This window comes from Podarcis melisellensis (assembly GCF_964234715.1).
Source record: "Podarcis melisellensis genome assembly, chromosome: 12".
Classification (NCBI taxonomy): domain Eukaryota; kingdom Metazoa; phylum Chordata; class Lepidosauria; order Squamata; family Lacertidae; genus Podarcis; species Podarcis melisellensis.
Window position 1 is genome coordinate 19,797,730 of NC_138544.1, and position 14,536 is coordinate 19,812,265.

General features: G+C 43.6%; 1 protein-coding gene and 1 long non-coding RNA gene across 7 annotated transcripts in view; one reads left to right on the forward strand and one right to left on the reverse strand.

Annotated features, from left to right (window-relative positions):
* The window catches only part of RARB (retinoic acid receptor beta), a 353,150-nt gene extending 340,945 nt beyond the window's left edge, over nt 1-12,205 (reverse strand). Inside the window, exons 1-2 of one of the 5 annotated variants that reach the window (XM_081883362.1) lie at nt 12,097-12,205; nt 6,133-6,253 (exon numbers count right to left, since the gene is read on the reverse strand). The gene's annotated coding sequence lies outside the window, so the exon portion shown is untranslated. Of the gene's footprint in view, nt 1-1,921; nt 2,190-6,132; nt 6,254-10,918; nt 11,062-12,096 lie in introns of those variants that run through there. The other 4 variants (XM_081883363.1, XM_081883360.1, XM_081883361.1 and 1 more) reach the window with 4 other exon arrangements.
* LOC309353835 lies at nt 11,588-14,146 on the forward strand. Of its 2 annotated transcripts, none has more exons than XR_014162045.1 (3): nt 11,588-11,952; nt 12,976-13,151; nt 13,699-14,146. It is a non-coding gene; the product is annotated as an uncharacterized lncRNA (long non-coding RNA). The 2 variants fall into 2 exon arrangements; XR_014162046.1 differs by lacking the exon at nt 11,588-11,952 and adding an exon at nt 12,295-12,425.
* Nucleotides 14,147-14,536: the final 390 nt, after the last annotated feature.

Below are 14,536 nucleotides of genomic sequence, written 5' to 3' on the forward strand. Positions count from 1 at the left end.
TTTTGTTTCCCGCTTTATGTTGTCAGACTTCTGAGCATAGTTTAGTGTTTTCTATTCATGACTTTAGAATATCAAATTACTCCCTGATGATGTCTCAGATGTGCTTTTGTCTGCAAATGAGAAGGAATAAAATACCAAGGCATTAACGTTAAATTACAATCGTTAATGGTGTAAATACGAAAATAATTACTGCATCGTATCATCAATTGTTATGTGTTCATTACCTAAGTCCTTGCAAAGCTTTCGCTTTCTTGTTAACAATTATTTTTACTTTGTTTTTGGCTGGCTATTTTATGGCTTCCCAGGCACTTTAGCAGCATTCAGCACTTACACAAGCCATTTAATCCTGTTTAAAGCTTCATTTAAAAACTTCCTCTCGGATACTTCTTAACTGCAGGGGCCACACTTTTCACTTCTGTCCTGATGCTCAGAAGCATAGCACAGGCACTGGGGGAAACAGAGACATTTGTCACACAAGATTATCTAAAACCCAGCAAAAGAGCTAAAGTCTCCAAATCTCCTTTTAGCCCTTTCTCGGATGTAGCTCTGCTGCAAAAAAATAAAAAATAAAAAATCGATCACACTACCGCTTCCACCAGCACAGCATATAGTTTGAGCTCCAGTGCCCACAAGGCAGGGCAACAGCTTCATCCGGTTGCATTTTTATTACCTCTACTCCCCCTCGCCCTTAAGCAGAAATTGCAACTTTCCCCCCGTAAGCTGCCAAAAGTGAGCTCACATGCACAGAAAACTGGTTTTGCTGATGGCAGCTAAAAATGCCACTCGCCACAGTTCTTCTCAGCCCGTGACCCTTCCCTCTCGGGTTAACTCTTTTATCATTTTGATGGATTCCGGCTGCTTCACTGCCCATTAAGCACCCCTGGCCATTTGCAAACCCACATTTGGGGCGCGCACAAAGAAATGCACCAATGCAAAAATGGATCATCGTCATCGTTATTTAGGGAGAGTTTTAATAATAAAAATAACAGCAGCAGCAGCAATCTGATGTCATGGTGAAAAGGAGCCACCTGCTCTTGAGCCAACAGCCAAACTTCTAAACAGCACCGCTTCTGAACTCGTCCCAAATTTTAAACGCACTAACGGAAAAGCACGAGGACTAGAAGCCTGGAAAGACTTTTACGCGCGAATGGACTCGCTCCTGCAGCACCTCTCCACTTTCGAAACATGCAACATCATTTAAACACTTTGAAAGGTTATCGAGATTCATTCCGAAACCAGATGCACAGAACCTCCCTGCTGTCCAAAAAGTCGCCGGAGCCTGGCAGGGCACTGCCACCTGAACCCGATGCAAACTTTATTCTAGCTAGACCCTTGCGCTGCTGGCACAGAAAGGGGGCGGGGAAAGAGCGAGGCTCCTTTGCCCCGGGGAAAAGCAGCAGCAGCAGCAGCAGCAGCGCTACGAACCGGCCCTACCACGCCAGGCTTGCAAAAGCAAAGCCGCTCGCCCTTGCAAGCCACAGCTCCTCACAAAAGCAATGCCAGCAGCTCCCCCTCTCCCAAGCGCAGCTCCAGCCCCGTGGCTAAAGTCGGCCAACTCCTCGGAGTGACTTTTCGCATGAGTTGGGTGGCTTGCAAGATCGCACCCCTCCGCTGTCCCCCCCCCCCCGCGGCACGCTCGACTGCAGAAGAGACTGGAAAGCAAGCAAGCAAACAAACCAACAAAAGGGGGAGGGATGCTTTAAAGCCGAAACAGCGGCCGCGGCAAAAGCAGCCGTATGGGGACCCCGCCGACTGCGCGCATTGCCCGTACAGCGCGTCTCCCCTCAAGGATGTGCGATTTGCAGGAGAAAAGTCCTGGGGAGCCGGGATTTTGGGCTTGAGCGCGAAGGCTGATGCACCTGATGGCAGGAGCAGCCCCCTCCGCCGGCTTCTCGGCTGCTTCGCCCAGCGCCTTGCTTACCCGTGCATACTAGTATGCCATGCAGAGGGATGGAGAGGTAGGAGCACACGCGACTACAATGGAGACGGCATGAGCACGGCCTTTACCTTGGCGAGGGGTGTGTGTGTGTGTTTGTATCTGTGTGCGCGCGCGCGCTTCTGCTGCCGGGCGCCTCGGCGATCGCCTCCTGTCAAAGCAGCGCTCGGCGCTTCTTCCCGACCCGGAGGAATAGCAGCGCCCGGTATCCCCGCGCCGCTGCCCGCGCCGGTCCACGTGCCGCTCCGCCACGCCCACCGGCGCGCTCTCTCAGCTCCCGATTTGCCTCTCCCGCCGCCGCCGTGGTGCTTTCGGAGCTGCTGCCTTGCAAAGCTTGGGCAACGCATTTGCAGGCTGGCCCGCGCGACGCAGAGCGGCGTCTCTCTCTCTTTCGGCTTCTGGCCTGCCCACGTTGAAGAAGGAAACATGGGCTGGGCTGGGGCGGTGGAAAAGGGAAGGTAGGAGGCAGTGCCAGCTCCAGGTTTGTTATTCAGAACCCGCCTTTCATTTCAGTGGATCCCAAAAATACAGATGCTATAACTCCCCTTTTCAAAAGTCACGCATCGTTCCAAAAGAAAACACTTAGCAATAAGATCTGGGAAAACCGAAGAGCAGGTTGCTTGGTTAATTACTGCGCCGGAATTTCGAAAATGCCCCAGATTTAGAAAAGACACTTTCCACGGCCCCACAGTGGTGCGGTCAGGTATTCTTAGACTGGAGCCAATGGCTTTTCAGTCACTCCAACCATGGTGATGCATTTTATTTCGCTTCAAAATCAGGGCCGGATTAAGACATTTAGAACCCCTAAGCACTTAAAAGATTTGGGTGCAGCCCGTGTATATCTAGTTCAAAATATAAACAAGAATAAACAGCAAAATAAAATTTCATTTTTTGATATGAAACCTACAATTGGATGGAAAATAATGTTTATTTTTGTATATTTGTAACAATTTTATTTTTGTTGAGCTGCACCATATGGCCCATGGTAAATCTGGAAAAGGAAAATTTATGTGGTGCCCCCCTTTCCCTTGATGCCCTAAGCACATGCTCATTTTGCTTAATGGTTAATCCAGCCCTGTTCAAAATGTAATAAGCCAACTCTGGAGTTTGGGGGGCTGCACTTAATGCCCAAAGCCCTGCCCCAAGGGCACCACAGTCTCTTCACCGCTGTTATCACCAGCTGCTGCAGCTCTGCATCATTGACACTGCTAGCACCTGTGATGTATGACTTAGCTGAGATTCCTGCCTCACAGGGGGTTGGACTAGATGACCCTCAGGGTCCCTTTCAACACTTTGATTCTCTGATTTCCAGGCAGAGAGTATTAAGCACATAAGAAAAGGTCTGCTGGATCCCATCAAAGGATGCCTCTGAGAAGCCCACAGGCAGGATCTGAGCTCAACAGCACTTTCCTCATTTGTGCTCCCCTGTGTACTAACTCTGATATTGGAGATATTACACAGACATCATGGCTAATAGAGAGCCTTATCGTCCATGAATTTGTCAAATCCTCATTTGTAGCCATGCAGGTTACATCACTACATCTTGTGAGAGTGAATTCCATAGTGCTCTAAATCTTCCCAAATCTTCCAGCATTCCGTTTCATTGAATGACCTGGGTTCCAGTATGAAAATGAGAAGAACATGTATTTCTGTTCACTTTCTCTCTAGACCATGAATGTTTACTTCACCTTTTTCCATGTTCCCCTTCACTTGCCTTTTTTCTAAACTAAACCTTTCCTCATAGGGATGTTATCCTAGACCCATGATCATTTTGGTTGGCCTTTTTCTGAATCTTTTCCAGCTCTACAATGTTCTTTCTGAGGTGCAGCAAACAGAATTGTACACAGTATTCCTAGCGTGGACAAACTATGGATTTGTACAGTGGCATGATATTTGCAGTTTTGTTTTCAGTCACTCTCCTAATTATCCTCAACATGGAAATTTCCTTTTTCACAGCCGCTGCATACTGAGTTGACATTTACCTTCATTCCGATCGGACAAATGAAGCCTGGTCACAAACTCAAATCCCTTTTCTGATCAATCACCAGTGAATAGCATTTGTTATTTGAATTCCCAGAATGCAGAAGTCCTTTGGGAGCTCCACCCAATATTTTTTTTTCTTCCCACCCTGAACAGCTTGACCACTTCACTGCTCACTCCTACTCTAGGTTATTTATGAACCAAGGCCAATACCCCCCTTGTCACATCCATCCGTTGGGAGAACTCTCAGCTTCCTTTAGTTACCAGTTACTGACCTGTCCTCTTATCCCATGACTGCTAAGCTTACTCAGGAGTCTTTTATGAGAGACTATTGAAAACTTCTTGAAAGTCACAATGTCTACTGGATCTCTCATGCTTACTGACACTGTCAAATAATGCTAAAACAGTTGACAGCACTTATCCCTGCAGAAGCCATGCTGATTATTCTTCAGCAATAATTGTTCTTCTATATGCTTGGTAATTCAGTTTTTAATTGTGCGTTCCACCAGTTTTCTCAGAACCAATTATAAGCTAACAGCTCTATCATTTCCTAGAACCTCCACATCCTTTTAAAAAAATAATAATTGGTGTTACTTTGGCTATTTCTTATTTTGCATTGGATTGAACTAATTTGTTCTAGCCCAGCAAAATCTCTTGACTGGAACTCTTACAGGAATCATTAAAGCAGGAGTCGCCAACATGGTGCAATTAAAATATCATGGACTACTTCTCCCATCATCTCCAGCTAGCATTGCTAGTAGTCAGGGATGATGAGAGTTTGAGTCTAACAATTTCAGAAAGCACAACTTTGACCACCTTTACATTACAGGCTTTGCCATCTCCCTAGGTTTGACTGGGCCAGTCCCTGCGGGTCGCTGCACCAGACCATTATTCCTATGTATTTTTGTCAGAGCCACCCGTCTGGTCCCAGCTCACAAGAGACCCAACTCCAATCCGGTTTATTTACAGAAAGTCTTTATTGAAGATCATGGTTGCGTTTACATTCCATCTTTGTGACTCTACGTCTGTAACGTTAGACCGCTGAAGTCCCCTCTGAATCCGTACCGCCTCGGCACCAATTTAAGAGGCTTGTGCTGGACCACCTCTTCCTCTCCTTCCTTTTCCGCAGGGTCTTTCTGCCCCCCTGGGTTCCCCCTCGCCGGGACTCGCCCGAGGCTGAATCCTCTGATGCCTCTGCCCCCCTCCTTCTCGCTTTGGGGCCGGGCTCCTCCCCAGGGCTCTCCTCACTTCCGCGCGCCTCTACATTTGAACTTGGCGCGCGTACGTTGCTTCTGACCTTTCTCTCGACCGCTACACTGCTCCCGGTGCTACTCTCCACCCCCTCCGGCTGAGCGTCCTGCTCCGATCTCCTTCCCCTGTCTCCTTCTTGCTCTGCTCCCTCTGACACACTGGTAACTCCACCCCCTTCACTCCGTTCCGGCTGAGAAGCCGGCTCCGGTGTCCAACTCCCACTGGGGCTTCTCCCTTCGCTCCCCTGCTCCTCACTGCTTCCCCCTTGGCCTCCCTTTGGTCTGACCAGGGGGGCTCCCTTTTGGGAGTCCTCTGACTCACTGGACAGACTCATGGACGACCTTTGGTCATCGTCATCCTCCTCCTCATCTCTCTGGGATTCTTCCCCCTCGCTCTCTGTCTCCTCCCCCATCTGCTCTTCTCTCCCTGAAACCCTGACAATTTTGTATTTTAAAATAGTAAAGCAAAGCAAAAAAAAAGCACAGTAGGTGCAAGCATCGCCCTAGTTTTGACAGGTTTCCTAGTTTTGCAACTGTATTTGAACACCATAGTGCACAACTATATCTGGATACGGTTGTAACTTGGTTCTCGAATGCCTTGGTACTCGTACGTTTTGGCTCCCGAACACCGAAAACCCAGAAGTGTTCCGGTTTCTGAACGTTCTTTGGAATCTGAACATCTGACGCCCTTCTGCTGCTTCTAATTGAGTGCAGGAAGCTCCTGCAGCCAATTGGAAGCTGCGCCTTGGTTTTCTAACGTTTTTGGAAGTCGAAAGACATCCAGAATGGATTACGTTCGAGAACCAAGGTATGACTGTATTTCCTACCTTCCAAAGCATGCTATTCACACTACTACACGGTTCTAAGGGACGTTTTCAACTTCCAGCAAATGTAGTTTGATATTTAGGCAGTAATCCTATAACTACTTACCTAGGAGTAAGCCCCATTGAACTCAGTGGTACTTACATGCATAGGATCGTACTGCCATGTCTCCCAGTACATGAAACAGGTTCATAGCCTTCCACCCTATCCAGGACTCGTTCATCATCTCGCTGCAATTTATCTTGGTTTGGTGGCTGCAGAGTCTCTACAGATAAACACAACAGAGGAAAAACAGATGAATCAGATCTTTGACAGCCATAATGGGTTCAAGGTAGCATTATGTAAACATTATTAAGTGCAATAAACACATGTCAGCATTAGACACTCTTATGTGGATGTGCCAGTAAGAGTTACCATGAACTTCTTAGTCATAATGTCTTTCTAACTTTATGTAGATAGTATAATAGCAGTTCAAGCAGTGCTGCAGCCTTGACGGGAAATCTTTACCCTGTAATAGATAGGCCAGGTCTGAAAGAGTGCCACTGGGAGACTGTACGCTTTCATTCATATAGATGCTGCGCATTTGTCGGACTGACAGGGAGGCTGGCCACCAGCTTTTGCAGTGTAATTACTAGTAGAGCAGTGTTTTAGAGGCCCTGTTTGCTCCCGCCCATCCGGAAAACAGGTGCGGTGTGTGAGTTTTAACGTGAAATGTAGGACTATGTCCTGAATGGTGATTTTTAACTCTGCTGAAATAGGTATTTTTGCATTCTTACACAAGTAAGAAGAGGGAGGATAAATGTCAAGGTTCAGGGAATCCGATCTTTCGCATGCAGGACGACCAAGAATTGGAATCAGGGGTCAGCAATTTTTTTCAGCAGGGGGCCGGTCCACAGTCCCTCAGACCCTGTGGGGGGCCGGACTATATTTTGAAGAAAATATATTTTATTTCAATTTTGTAAATTTTATTAAATGATTTTGTTTAAAATGCATCTGTGGGTTAATTGTGGGGCATATAAATTTGTTCATTTTTTTCTCTCCAAAATATAGTCCGGGTCCCCACAATGTCTGTGGGACAGTGGACCGGCCCCCTGCTGAAAAAAATTGCTGACCCCTGCTCTAGATGTTGTTGTACACCAGCTCCCATCATCTCTGGTCACTGACCAGGCTATCTGAGGCTGATGTAAGTTGGGAGTCCAACAATATCTGGAGTGCCACACAGGTTCCCCACACCTGCCCTAGGCACCCTAAGAAAATTTACAGCCTTCTACTTGAGGCGCTTCACTTTCCCCCTTGCACTAGCCATTTTCTGCTACTCCAGCAGCAGGAAGTTCCACAAGTTAACACTTAGTCCTCCAGATGAAGCTAGGGACTGGTCTACTCTTGTGCTGCATCTTGGAGATTTCAATCCTTCCACGCCAAATGCTCCAAAAGGAAAATGTAAGTAGACGACAGCATTTTATTATGTTGTCTGTCAGTTTGCTTTTTATTACGTTTTTAACATTGATGTACTGTAATATGTTTTTAATGTTGTACAACACCCTGGGATCTTTGGATAAAGGGTGGTATATAAATGAATATTTATAATAAATTGAATATTTATTATTAGTAGTAGTTTATTATTACTCCTGTTCCTTTTTCTATTTCTTCCTCACTTCCATCACAAACACAGGTTGGAGGTGTTTTAAATGCCCCCTTCTCAAGATTAGGTGTTTTAGTGACAAGGCCAGATTTGAATCAGCAGTCTGGCCCCACCCCTTGATAATGATTGACAGGAGGGGGTGGATACAGAGTGGAGAAATTAGGGCAGTGCAGCTGGTAGGTAAGTGGGCTTTGGGATCAACATTCAACCCCCATAGTGTGGAATTTCAAGCCCAAAGACCAATAGCGGCCCTCTAAACCTCTCCACCTGGCCCTTGGATCTCTCTCTCCAGGTCATACCTCTCCCCGGCTCTGCTCTGCACCCTCCCTGAGTGTTTTTGCCCAGATAGACTGTGTACCTAAGTACTGACAATGCCTACTACTTGTCTGGATGGTGGACACAGAGGAATGGGTGGGGCTAAAATACTGTGCAAAGGTTCCATTTTCATTTGTTGCTCCACCCACTTTGCCTCTGGCTTCACCCTTCATTGATATATGGCCCTCAGAAGGTTCTGCAGAAAGGAATGTGGCCCCTGGTCTAAGAAAGGACCCCCACTCCAGCTCAAACCCTTTCTACACACACACATAAATAAAATCGGGACAGAACTAAATTCTCTATGTTCTCTCTCCCCCTGACACATGTGCACAGTGACAAATTTGATGACCCCTTTGCTAGCTGAGACTAATGGCCAATATTTAATATGATGTAACGTGTTTTCTTCTTTCTTCATTTTCTATCACACTTCCAGTCATGCCAAACCAGATTTCCTAACCCTGGTCTCTCTTCCAGCTGCTGATCTAGTATGGGGAAGATTCCTATCTCGCTTCTTTCCCATTCTGGGTTCTGTGATTATTTAAAAACTGTAATTAAGATTGTATAGAAACATGGAATTAAACTACCAACTTCTTAAGGCAATTGGTGCCTTGTGAATAATTAAAGTAAAAATTGCCAATGGAATTGACGCCAGTGTGGATCTGTGAATCAATTAAGTTGTCAAAATATTGCTGTGTAGTGCCCTCAAAGGAAATTTGCTCCCGAAGTGTGTATTTAAGGGCAATTTCACTGTATTCCTGCAAGATTAACCATTATTTTAATATATACCTATTGTGGTGATTTAAAAACTAGCCCGCAAATGAATATGCTAATATCTGATTCTGTGGAAACGAGTGATTACGCCACTTTCTAACATCCTTGGCAAAAGCTCCTTTGATCAATTATTTCTTGTTTAACTTCTTTTGCTATACTTTTGGATGTCACACTCAACTTCTAGCTGCGAATAAAAGGGGCTTAACAAAGATAAGAGCACTACAGGGATTCATAATGGTGAAATCACTTACTTGCGCTTCTCATCTCTACGAGCAAATGTCTGAAGTGAAATTAATTTGGTGATCCCAGGTTAGTCTGCAACGGGCCCTGGCCCATGCCTCAAATAAGCTAAATTATTGTTATTATCGCTATGTTCTAGTTGTAACAATAGAAGTTAATTGAGCTGTCCTAATCATTTAATTTCTGGTATTAAAATGAAAATGTTTGTGTTTGATGAGAGCTGCCATGCCTTAAAGGGATTTGAACTGAGAGAACAGCTAGCCTGCATTTAACCAAGTGTCCATTTTCACTGGTACCAGAGCCAGGTTTTCCGTGCTATGTTTTCTACATCTCTAATGCAAAGATGAGAAACTTGTGGCTGTTCAGATTTTGTTGGACTCTCAGCTCTCATCAGTCCCATCCAGCCTCATCAATAGTAGTCCAACAACACCTGGAGGGGCTACCCTGTTTTAAAGAAATGGAACCACTTGGGTGCAAGCCATATTCTGTAAATGCCCTGGGTTCAAACAAACAAACGAATGAATGAATGGCAAGCAGGACAGAAGCAATAACTTTTAATCTCTCCCCCGCCCAAATCTGGGACATTTGCAGACTGCTTTTATTGGTATTTGGCTAGCTTCTGTCAGAAAATAGAATACTGACTAGAGGAAACATTGGTTTGATCTAACAAGACAATGATGTTGATGGATTTTATCCTACTCTTCAGCCACAAAAAGTGAACGGAAGTGATAATGCAATCCCTACCCTCAGGTTTACAGTGATGTGTGTGTGTGTGTGTGTGTGTGTGTGTGTATGCATAACACAAAAGGAAAAGGGACTGGTAGGGAGGAACTGGAAAGCTAGCTCAGGCACTCTTTCTTAAGTTATGGAATTTTTGTAGTGACCAGATAGGAGAAAGAACAGAACAGAATAGAATATTCATCTTAAAATTCCTCAGCATAGCATATAAGCAAGGAAGAGAGTATTACTGATGCATAGGGTGGTCTTTAAAGCCATTATATCCACAGCATACATTTAAGCACATTTATGCTTTAATTCCCCCCCCCCCAATAAATCTGGGAACTGTGGTTTGTTAAGAGTGTCAGGAGTTGTTAGGACATCCCTTACAGAGCTATAGCTTTCAGATTTCCACTGTAAGGTCACCGAATGGGCTGTTCATTCTTAAACACCAGAGCCCCAACTCATGATAGGGTTATTTTTGAGCGTTCAGTTGTTCAGCTTACATATTTGTAAATAAACTCAAATATAAACTTATTTTCTCATCTGGATAAGACTTCAATTTTCTGAAGGAAGGCTTCCTTCCTCTAATATCTTTCCTCTGCTTGCTAACCATGCAAGTATCCTGTTGGCCTTGGTGGTACTTTTCCTGCTCTGCTGTGTACCTTTCAGCTTAGCTTCTGTGATTGTGGTTTTTGAGTGTCTCCCAAACATCCTGGATAAATTTAGCCTCCTTGACTCTGTGGGAGAGCACCCAAAACAACATTCTTCTATGTATTTGCCCATAGTTCATTTTAGAACTGAAATACTGATATAGATACTATTTTATTTTAGGGGTGTCCACTTTGCATTCCTCTCTTCTGTAAAACTTCAGATATATAAAACTCATACCCTCCAACACTTTGAAGCCAAGATCTGAGTCACCGTCTTACCATTTCTTGCGAGAGCATGGCAGCCATTTTGGTTACCACAATCTCTCATGATTTCACCCGCCCACCCTGCCCCTAAAAAGGACTTTTGGGGATCATGGCCCCCCAAAACACACATTCAGGGCACCGCACAAGATTGCAGCCTCAAAAAAGGCATTTTTGGGGGGCGGGGAGAAGAATCACACTGCAAATTCATGTGAGATCGCGATGATCAAAATGGCCGCTGTTCCCTCACGTTAAGAAACACTGGGTGTCCCAGTTTTTCCAGGACACTTTCAGGGCATGTAATCATTCATTTATTGCATTAATATCCTACCTTTTTGCTCTCCAAAGAGCTCAAGGTGGCATACATGGTCTCCTCCTGGACTCATTTAATCCCCACAACAATCCTGTGAGGTAAACTAAGCTGAGAGGATGTGACTGGCCTAAGGTCATCCAGTGAGCTTCATGGAATTGAACCTTGGTCTCTCAGGTCTTAGTCCAACATTCGAACTAACACCACAAACTATTTACTTTGATAAACTGTGCTGCCTCCCCCCCACCCACCCATCTTTTTCTGTTTCAATGGATTATATTTTAGTAAGCTGGATAAATGGGTGTTTTCTGAATATGACTAGCATCGTATGGTTTTGCTTGTTTCTGAGATATTGTGACCAGAACTCTATGACTATTGAACAACCAGATATGGATGCGCCAGTTGATTTAAATGTATGGCCTGCTTTATGCACAAGGCTACTGTACATATAAATGTACTTCGGAATAGACAAATATGTATACGTTATACAATAAAAACCAGCTGTTGCCGATCTATATTCTCTTGCCGACAGAGTGAAGCAGAGCAATCAAGTGCCTTGTGACCCTCAACAGCCTCACTCCTGTCCCTTTTAAATTTATCCCACGGATTTGAAATGTCTTAACTTGTATTAATTTTTTAAAATAATTTTTTATTGGAAATTTTATTTACAACATAACATAAACCCCCCAATAAAGAAATCCACCCTTATTAAACGTGAACATAACATACAATAAGCATAACATACAACAATACAAAGAACCAAATAAAAGACTTCCTTTAGCCTGTATTTAAGTTATAATTAGAAAAATCTTAAAGGAAACAGCTGATAAGAAGTAAATAAGGAGGCCAGATGCCAGATACTGAAATGTGTTAACTTGTAATGCCAATAAAGGGATTTGTGTTGTATTGTATTGTATTGTCTCTGAGGACCATCCTTCCAGCCATGGCTGGGCTGTTGTAATATCTTCTTAGAATACCAGCAAAATAGCCTGGTCACAAAAAGTGATGGCCTGGTCATAATTTTGAAAACGGAACAGGTTTTGCTGAGTTGTCGTGTGTGTGTGTATTTGGGGACATGGAGGGAAGGGATGTCTTAAAATAAAATGAGAGAGAGAGTCTCATGGGGGAAACGAACAAGAGAAGCGAGGACGAAGGGACGTGGATGAAGCTCTCCAATACTAATAAAAGGCTTCATTCACCTCAGGCCCAGAGCAAAAAGTGCTGTACTTGCACCTTGGTATTAAACAATAAAAGAAACAAGAGAGGCCTGTCATTCAGGGAGAAGATGCGCCTCTGACTTCCATTCAGTCTGATGTGGATAAAAAGGGAGGGAAAAACCTGGGGAGGAGAGGGTTTGATTAATGAGCTTTTGTGGTTGTTTGTAACCAAGTTCACCCCTATTCTGTCTGCACTAAGGTAACCCCGTTTGAGACTAACTGCTAAATGTTTATCAACTAGCTACTAAATGTTTCTTTCATATTGTTCTGCTCCATGCTGGCTTCATAGATTTAGGCACGTGGCTGATAAGGTAAAAATATTCGCACAGGTTATTATCTTAGCTTTCAAAAACAATGAAGAGAGAAAGTACATAATAAAACATTTGCATGTCATTTGTGTAGGTTTTTTTTTAAAAATGAAGATTTCAGAATAGCCTGAAGGAATTGTGTAGGGCAAATGTATCTATCATCTTGTTTTCACCTTTGCAGATAACAATAATCAATAATAATAATATTAATAAAAAATAAATATTTATTTATACCCCTCCCATCTGGCTGTGTTTCCCCAGCCCCTCTGGAGGCTACTCTTGTGTATCCTACATAGAATTCCTTAATAGTTTTCTGTGGGTTTCTGGGTGGCTGCTGCATTTGACAACCAAAATGGAAGTTCTTTCCAGACATTTTCCTGGACAGTTACATAAAATTTGCAACAATCCAGCTCCCTGACAGAATTGCCGTACAATAAGAGACACTTGCCAGATGGCCTCAATTCGTGAGAAATATGTGTTTCTAATGCACACACGTCAAAACCAATTCAGCATGCAATTTTAACCTTGGGGATTTGACTGTTTTTTTCGACAGAATCTGTTGCTGGTGGAGACGAAAACATTATTGAAAATGGTGAACCGCTACATAGAGGAACAGGTCAAGACAAACAAATAGGGTCAACTTACTCAGTGAGGTCCTACCTATTCAGTTTCCTTTTGAAGAGAATTTTCAGGGACGGAGCTAGAGTTTCATCTTTTCATGTGTGAAAGGTATGTGTATCTACCACCAAAGGCACATTGAAAGTGGTCCAATACAAAAAGCTCATTGCGCAACAACTGAACTATCAACCGCAGCCTATCTAAAAGCCTGAAATCTCTAGCCTGCTTCAAGGCAACATATAACTCAAGCAACAAAGACCGGAAGTGCGGAGGTGTCTATTCTTGTAGGCATAGCTTTGAGCAAAAGAGCTTATTGCATAATCACAGCCTTTAGAAAAAGGCAGGTATAAGTGTAGAAAGAATGAAGGCAATGGGATTGAGGGTTAAGGCACTGGTGATGTAACACAGTGATACCCCACAGCTGGCTAAGGAACATAATTTAAAAAGAGGAAAAGTGTCACCAAAGCAGATGGCACAAATTTGCATATAATCTACATATGGTAATTAGTACTTACGGATGTACATTTATAAGTAATTACTGTACTTTCAAAGAAAATATGATACATCTCATCATGACTGACCTGTTTTGTTGTTCAGTCTGCTATATAGGTGCTAACCGTTGATGCATCTTTATGTCTCTCCTTCCCACTTCTTAAAGGTTTATCCTTAAATGAAACTTGAACAGAATAAGCCAGAGTTGACAGATTGAAATCTTATATGTAATTGAAGTCACGTGTAGTAGACAGCTCTTCTTTTAACCAGCTAAAGATTTTGTCTTTTTCGAAGGTTCCAGAAGGGGTGTTCTTCAGCCTATTTTAAAAGTGATTTATTGCGCCTTGGCTTGAAGTTGCATGTGATGAGGGGCAAGCAGAAATGCTCTAAATGTATAAATATCCAAATGTATGGTACAGCATGAAGTACCCACTTGTGCGGCTTAAAAACAGAGTGTCTTGCCGAAAATTAAAGCTACAACGAATGCTTGTTTTTAAGTGATCAACCATTACTTTTGGTATTACAAGCATGTGTATATAGATCCCTTATAGCTTACTGTCATGTAATGCTTTATAAATGATACTTAATAAACAACAGCTGTGAGTCTTACAGAAGTATTCATCAAGGCACACATTCATTAATGGTAAATCACTTTTGACTGGTAGGATGCTAGTGGCTGGCATGTAATCTTTTAATGGCCTGTGCTTTGAGTAATGCAGATCAATTCTTTTGTCATGAAGTAATACAGGAGGAATAATGTGCTAGTGTTTTCGTAAGGACAAAATAGTTATAAAAGCTCACTTGGCTATCTGTGGGCTATGAGGGTTGCGGAAGGGATAAGGCATCCTTTGCCAACCTGGTGCACAGTGGACTAGGGCTGATGGGAGCTGTGGTCCAGAAAATCTAGAGGGCACCAGCTTAGTGAAGACAATAGCATCTATGCAGACTTGCTATCTGTTAACGTTAGTGAACCAGCATTACAGTTATAGTTGGTTTTCTTTCCA